The sequence below is a fragment of the Trichechus manatus genome, unplaced genomic scaffold, assembly GCF_000243295.1.
Source record: "Trichechus manatus latirostris isolate Lorelei unplaced genomic scaffold, TriManLat1.0 scaffold00161, whole genome shotgun sequence".
NCBI classification, from domain to species: Eukaryota; Metazoa; Chordata; class Mammalia; order Sirenia; family Trichechidae; genus Trichechus; species Trichechus manatus.
The window spans coordinates 5767582-5774811 of NW_004444097.1; the positions used below are offsets into that span (position 1 = coordinate 5767582).

Genomic DNA, 7230 nt, shown 5'->3' on the forward strand with positions numbered 1-7230 from the left:
TTAAGTCATGATAATGTTGACACTTTCAAAATATAAAATTAAATTAGCAGTTGGGGAGGGGACCCTAAATTGATCAGAAACAAAACAACCTAAATACATATTGCATTTATACCATAATCATTCAAAAGAAGAAAAATAATCCAAGTAATTTTTTTTTTTATTGTACTTTAGATGAAGGTTTACAGAACAAATAGTTCTCATTAAACAGTCAGTGCACATATTGTTTTATGACATTGGTTAACAGCCCCACGACATGTCAATATTCTCCCTTCTCGACTTGGAGAATTTTTTTTTTGGTGAAAATATACACAGCCAAAGTTACACCATTTCAAAAGTTTCTACATACACAATTCAGTGACAGCGATTACATGCTTCCAGTTGTGCTGCTATTCTCTCTGTCCTTTTCCAAATTATTCCATCACCATTATCTTCAACTCACTGCCCCCTAGGCTTCCCATCAAACCTTTTGATTTGCTGTTGTCAATTTGATCTCACATAGATAATTCTTTTTTGTACCTTAGATGAAGGTTTACAGAACAAATCTATTCTCATTAAACTGTTAGTACACATATTGCTCTATGACAATGGTTAACAACCCCATGACATGTCAACACTGTCCCTTCTCAATCTTGGGTTCCTTATCACCAGCTTTCCTGTCCCCTCCTGCTCCAAGTAATTTTTTAATGCAAAACTCTAACTGTTCACCCTCGGAGGATATCATAAGGATAATCAAACCAAAACCCATTGCCATTGAGTCAGTTCCAACTCATAGCGAACCTATAGGACAGAGTAGAATTGTCCCATAGAGTTTCCAAGGAGCACCTGTCAGATTCAAACTGCCAACCTTTTGGTTAGCAGACATAGCTCTTAACCACCAGGCCACCAGGGTTTCCTATAGATAATCAGAACTACAAAAAAACCTTGAACTTCACTGTTAAGTTTGTTGTTGGTAGTTGTATTAATGTAACAATTTGGAAACTATTTTGTGTATATTTTAGGATGCCAAATAAATCAACATATTGATGTTGTTGAGAACCTTGTTTCACACTATGGGAATTTTCTTTTTTTAAGATATGAAATAAAAGAAGAATAAGCAAAATCCTTTTTGCTGATGGATTAAGTAATTAGAGGTATTAGTATTAACCCACAAATTTAAAAAGTGTATATTTACCAAATTTGTCCATTGAAAAAGCCTAGAAGCAATGACATTCTTGTAGCAAAGAGTACACCTTTTACCACGATTTCAATTTCCAAATACCATAGTCTAGCAAAGAACCAAGAAGCCCTGGTGGCACAGTGGTAAAGTGTTTGGCTGCTAACTGAAAGGCTGGTGGTTCAAACCCACCAGCTGCTCCACAGGAGAAAGATGTGGCTGTCTGCTTCTGTAAAGATTTACAGCCTTGGAAACTCTATGGGGCAGTTCTACTCTGCCCTATAGGGTCACCATGAGTTGGAATCAATTCGACGGCCATGGGTTTGGTTTGGTACCAAGGAGCCAGGGCTCCAGGGAAAAATGGTTGATACCAGGTTGGGGCAGGGAAAGTACAAAGTGATCTGAAACATCTTATGTCAGAAGGTAAGGACATGCTCAAAGGCTGCTGGGACATGCAAAATAACACAGGACAAAATAAATAACAAGAAAGAATTAACAACATACTGAATGAAAAAAAAAACAAACAAACAAACCAACCATGAGTCTCATCCTAAAAAAAGGAGAGAGAGAAAGAATGCCAATGAACACATGTAGAAGGAATGATAAAAAAAGAGAACATCACCAATTTATAACCACCATAGGATCTCAATGCACTAAAACTAGAAATTTAAAAGTTAAACGAAAAAAACAGAAAGGCTTTGCTGCCTCTGAATGAAAAGATCTTATATTAAATGACTCTTGAGTGAAAGGGAAATACAAACAAATGACAAAATTTCTGAAAAAATAATGAAAACTTGACATGTTCAAATTCATGGTATATACATTTAAAGCCACAAAGAGAGGAAAATTCATAGTACTAAACACCATATCAATAAAAATGAAAGAATGAAAATAAAATTCTTACTAAAAAAGCAGAAAAAGAACAACACTTTAAAACAAAAGAAAGCTCATTAAATCAAATTATAAAGATAAAAGCAGAAATTAATGAAGTAGGTAATGGAAAAACAGTAGATCAAATTAATTAATTAAAATCTTGGTCTTTGAAAAAATTAACAAAATTACCATAAGGTAATTTAATCAAGGGGAAAAAGAAGAAAGCAAAAAATATGCTAAACAAGAAATGGCAAGGGGAAAATAGTTACTGATACAGAAGAAATCTTTCAAAATCATAAGGGACTAATTTGTACATATCTATAAATATAAATTTGTAAACCTAGAGAAAATGGATAATCTCTTAGGTAAATACAGCTATCAAAATAGAGATAAAATACCTTAAAGAGAACAATTTCCATAAAAAAAAAAAAAAGAGGAATTTACCAAGAAACTACCACACAAAAACCAGGCCAGAAGTTTTCATTAGGAGAATTCTACCAAATCTTTAAAAACCAAATGATGCCAATAGTTTCAGAGCATAGAAAATGAAGAGAAACATCCAAATGCTCTTTATGAAGCAGACATCATTGATATCTAAACTTTATAAAGGTAGCACAAAAAAAGAATTTTACAGACCCAATATCACTTACAACTATTGAGATAAAAATCTAAGTAAAATATTAGCAAATAGATTCCAATATCACATTAAGAAAATAATATACCATGATCAAATGAGGTTGATATCAAGAATGCAATGGAGCTTCAATATTAGAAAATCTATTAATATAATTTACCATAGTAATAGGTATAAGCAGAAAAAAACATACGATTATCTGCATAGATGCGGAAAAAGCCTTTGATAAAATTCAGCACCATTCCTAACAAAAATTTTTGAGAAAATAGGAGTGGGTAGATACTTCCTTAATATAATAATATCTATATATACCTCAGTCCTAAAGTCAGCTTCTTACTTAATGGAGAAATCCTAGAGGCAATCCTACTAAAGTCAGGAAAATGGCAAAAATGCCCACTATCTCCACAATTATTTAACGTTGTCTTAGAATGAGTAGCAAGGCAATTAAACTAGAGAAAACAATTAGAGGAAGAAGAACAGGAAAAGAAGAAATAAAGCTATTTCTATTTGGACACGGCATGACAGTATATCTAGAAAACCCTAGAGAATCAATGATAAAACTAACTCAAACAACCAAAGAACTTGGCAAGGCAGTATAATATAAAATTAGTATGCAAAAAATTAATAGTATTCAAATACATACACAATGGCCAGTTAGAATATGTAATAAATAAGAAAACTTCATTTATAATATCAACCAAAAAAAGATAAAATATTTAGGAATTATCTTAAAAACAAATGTTCCAACTCGTATGAAGAAAAGTATAAAACACTTCTGAAAGACCAAAAAGTAGACTCGAGCAAACAGAAGAATGTTTCAACATTATCAAAATGTCAGGTCTCTTTAAGTTAAATATGTATGGCCTGAATAAAAATTTCAATGAGCATTATTAGGGAGCTAAACAAGTTGATCCTAAAATTCACATGGAAAAATAATCACACTAAAATAATTAGGAAAACATTTAAAACCAAGAGCTCTGGGGAGGGACAAGGCCACAGGATATCAAAACACACTCTAAGGCCTTTGAGTCCCTGGGTGGTGCAGACAGTTAAGCCTTCAACTATTAACCAAAAAGTTGTCAGTTCAAACCCACCCAGAGGTGCCTTGAAAGAAAGGCCTGGCGATCTGCTTTCAAAAGGTCACAGCCCTGAAAACCCTATGGAGTACAATTCTACTTTGCAACACACGTGGTTCTCATGAGTCAGAATTGACTCCATAGCAACTGGGTCTGGTTTTCGGGGTTTTTTGGTTTGTTTGTTTTTATGAAGCCTTAATTAAATTAAAACAGGGTAGTTAAAACTAGAGTATAAATAGACAAACTATTAGAATAGAACAGAAAGTCCAGAGAGAGAGACCCAACTGCATAAGAAAATCTAGCATAATAATGACTTCTCAAACCATGTGGGCAAAGATCATTTTCTTAATAAATGATGTTAGGACTACTAGATGGCCACTTGGAACACAGACAAAATTAGACCCATTCCTCATACCATACACAAGGATAAGCTCTAATTGTATCAGAGATTTGAATGTAGTTTTATGTTTCCTATAGAATAAAACATGGGTGCATTCCTTTATACCTGAGTGTAGGGAAAGTCTTTATAACTATGACTAAAAAAACCTAGACACAATTTTTACAGAAGACAAATAAATTTGGCTGTATAAAAATTAAAACCTTTGCATGGCATAATCACCATAAGCAAAGTCAAAAGACAAATGAGCAAATGGGAAAAAATATCTGCTACATAATATTGGTGATATTTGAAGAAGTCATATTAATAATTTATGGATAACTTTTAAATTTTGAGAGAAAAAATAACCAAAAATCCTGTACCAAAATAGGCAAAAAACATTAACAAAGAGTTCACAAAAAGAGACTAAAAAATGCACCTTAAACGTATGAAAATTTTTCAGCTTCACTAGGAATAAGAGAAAGGCAAATTGAAACTACACTGCAGGTGTCATGGCTGCTTCAAGAGTCTTTTAAGAGTTCAGATGTGGTGGGGAGGTGGGAAGCCCACACTGGGCGACCTGGTGGGGTAAAATTGCGTCTTGGCTGTGGAGACGGCAACCTTCTTATACTCTCAGTGACAGTGGTATTGGGAGCAGTAAGGCCCCGAAAACCTGGGAATTGGCCGACAATATGCAAGAAACTCTGAGTACTGATGAAATCTACAAATATGACAAGAAACAGCAGCAGGAAATCCTGGCGGCAAATCCCTGGATTACCATGACTGTAAGAAGCCCTGGTAGCACAGTGGTTAAAGTACTTGGCTGCTAACCGAAAGGTCGGTGTCTGCCAACAGTCACTCTTCAGGAAAAAAAAAAATGTGCCTGGGAAAAAAGAAATGTGGCAATCTGTTTCCGTAAGGATTTACAGCCCTGGAAACCCTATGGGGCAGTTCTACTCTGTTCTATGAGCTGATTGCTATAAGTTGAAATCAACTCTATGGCAATGGGTAATGGGTACCATGACTATTAAAAAAAAAAGTTTCCCTAGACTCTGAGTCACCAGGCCTTTCTTCCAAGTGTCTCTGGTAGACTCAAACCTCCAACCTTTTGGTTAGTAGCCTTGTGCTTTAACCATTTGCACCACCCAGGGACTCCACCATTACCTTGTTGTTGTGTGTTCTTGAGTCAATCCTGACTCATAGTGACCCTATAGAACAGGGTAGAACTGCCCCATAGGGTTTTCTAGGCTGTAATCTTTAAGGAAGCAGATCATCAGGTCTTTTCTCCCGTGGAGTTGCTGGTGGGTTTGAACCGCTGACCTTTTGATTAACCATTGCTTCAACAGGGCTCCTACCATTACCTTAAGTATTGCAAAACTTGGAAGTGAGGGGTTTGATGTTAGGAAAGGTAGATGGTGAAACCATGATCATTACAGACAGTTTTGCTTTGCCTGTAGAGGGCACTAAGAGTAAGTATATGCTCAGGATGCTGCATGTGAATAAACCAAACCAAACCCACTGTCATGAGACCACGTGTTACAGATTAGAACTGCTCCATAGGATTTACTTGTCTGTAATCTTTATGGAAGCAGAGAAACAGGACTTTTTTCCCTGGCACCACTGGGTGGGTTCCAACAGCCAACTTTTTAGCTCAAACCGTTGGTGCCACCAGGTACCTCCTCATATTTAACAGGCTGGCTGTCTTTAAAGTGCAATTGTCTGGTATCATAGCCATCCTAGCTATGGCTGCTGGCTCTCTGGAATTGATGTTAGCACTCAGATACTCCAGGAACCATTCATAGCAGTGGTAATTGATCCCACAAGAAAAATATTTACAGGGAAAGTGAAGTTTGGTACCATTAGGATATATTCAAAGGGCTACAAACTACATGATCAAGGACCTTCTGAGTACCAACTATTCCACTTACTAAAATAGAAGATTTTGCTATAAACTGCAAACAACGTTAGCCTTAGAAGGCCTATATTTCAAATTCTCTTTGGATCACAAATTGCTTAAACTTTTATGGAATAAATACTGGGTGAATATACTGAGTTCTTCTAGCTTGTTTAGTAATGCAAACTACACCACCGGTCAGGTCTTTGGTTTATCTGAAAAGTTAGAGCAGTCAGAAGCCCAGCTGGGATGAGAGAGCTGCCTGATGGGTTTAGAAATACACGGCCAAAAGTCAGTAGACAAACTTGCCAAAGCTACACAAAAAAGCTGTGAAACAACCATGGAAACTATCCATGGATCAATGTCTCAGATTACTAAGGATAAGCTGTTTAATCAAATTAACATCTTTTAAACGATCACTGAGTAATATTTTTGCCTAGGAACCAGTAGGAGAAACATATTCAAGTAATACTTTAAAACCAGTTAACAAAAATATGATTAGAAGAACAGATAGTCCCCAACTTACCACAGGATTCTATTCCGACGACCCCATCATAAGTTGGTTCTGACGTTAAGTTGAACACCTTTTTCTTTTTTTATTATCAGTATCTTTATAAATTCAACCATTATTTGTCTTTAAGGGTTGGTATGAGAATAATAACATCAGCAAATTATGCACTGCAACTTTATATGTAGTACGTAATACTAATGGTAAGATGCGCAGGAAAAAAGGACAGTCGTAAGCATGGTTCATTGTAACTCGAATATGTTGTAAGTCAGGGATTGACTGCTAACCGGAGGGTCAGCAGTTCGAAACCACCAGCAGCTCCATGGGTGAAAGATGTGGCAGTGTGCTTCCATAAAGAGTTACAGCCTTGGAAACCCTATGGGATCGCTATGAGTCAGCATCGACTGGATGGGAGTGGGTTTTTGGTATTTACCTATATAAGGAGCTCTGATTTGTAATTAATATTAACAACTTGTAATAAAAAGCTTTAAAAGAAAAAGAAAAGCTACACTGAGAATTTCAAGGAAAACCTGAGCGCATTTTTTTAAGTTTGATTATTATAATGGTGTGGACAAAACAATTCTAAAACAATTTTAGATGTTTATAGGATTAAGCAAATGAGTAAATTTGTTGATGTTGTTAGAAGTCAAAATTATCATTATGGAAGAAGGGATGCGCAAATGTGGAATGGAGGAAAGCAAGAAAAAAAAACCTCA

General features: G+C 35.7%; 1 pseudogene; it reads left to right on the plus strand.

Moving 5' to 3' along the window:
* The first annotated feature begins 4804 nt into the window (after nucleotides 1-4804).
* On the plus strand, nucleotides 4805-6418 carry LOC101361214 (COP9 signalosome complex subunit 5-like; annotated as a pseudogene).
* Nucleotides 6419-7230: the final 812 nt, after the last annotated feature.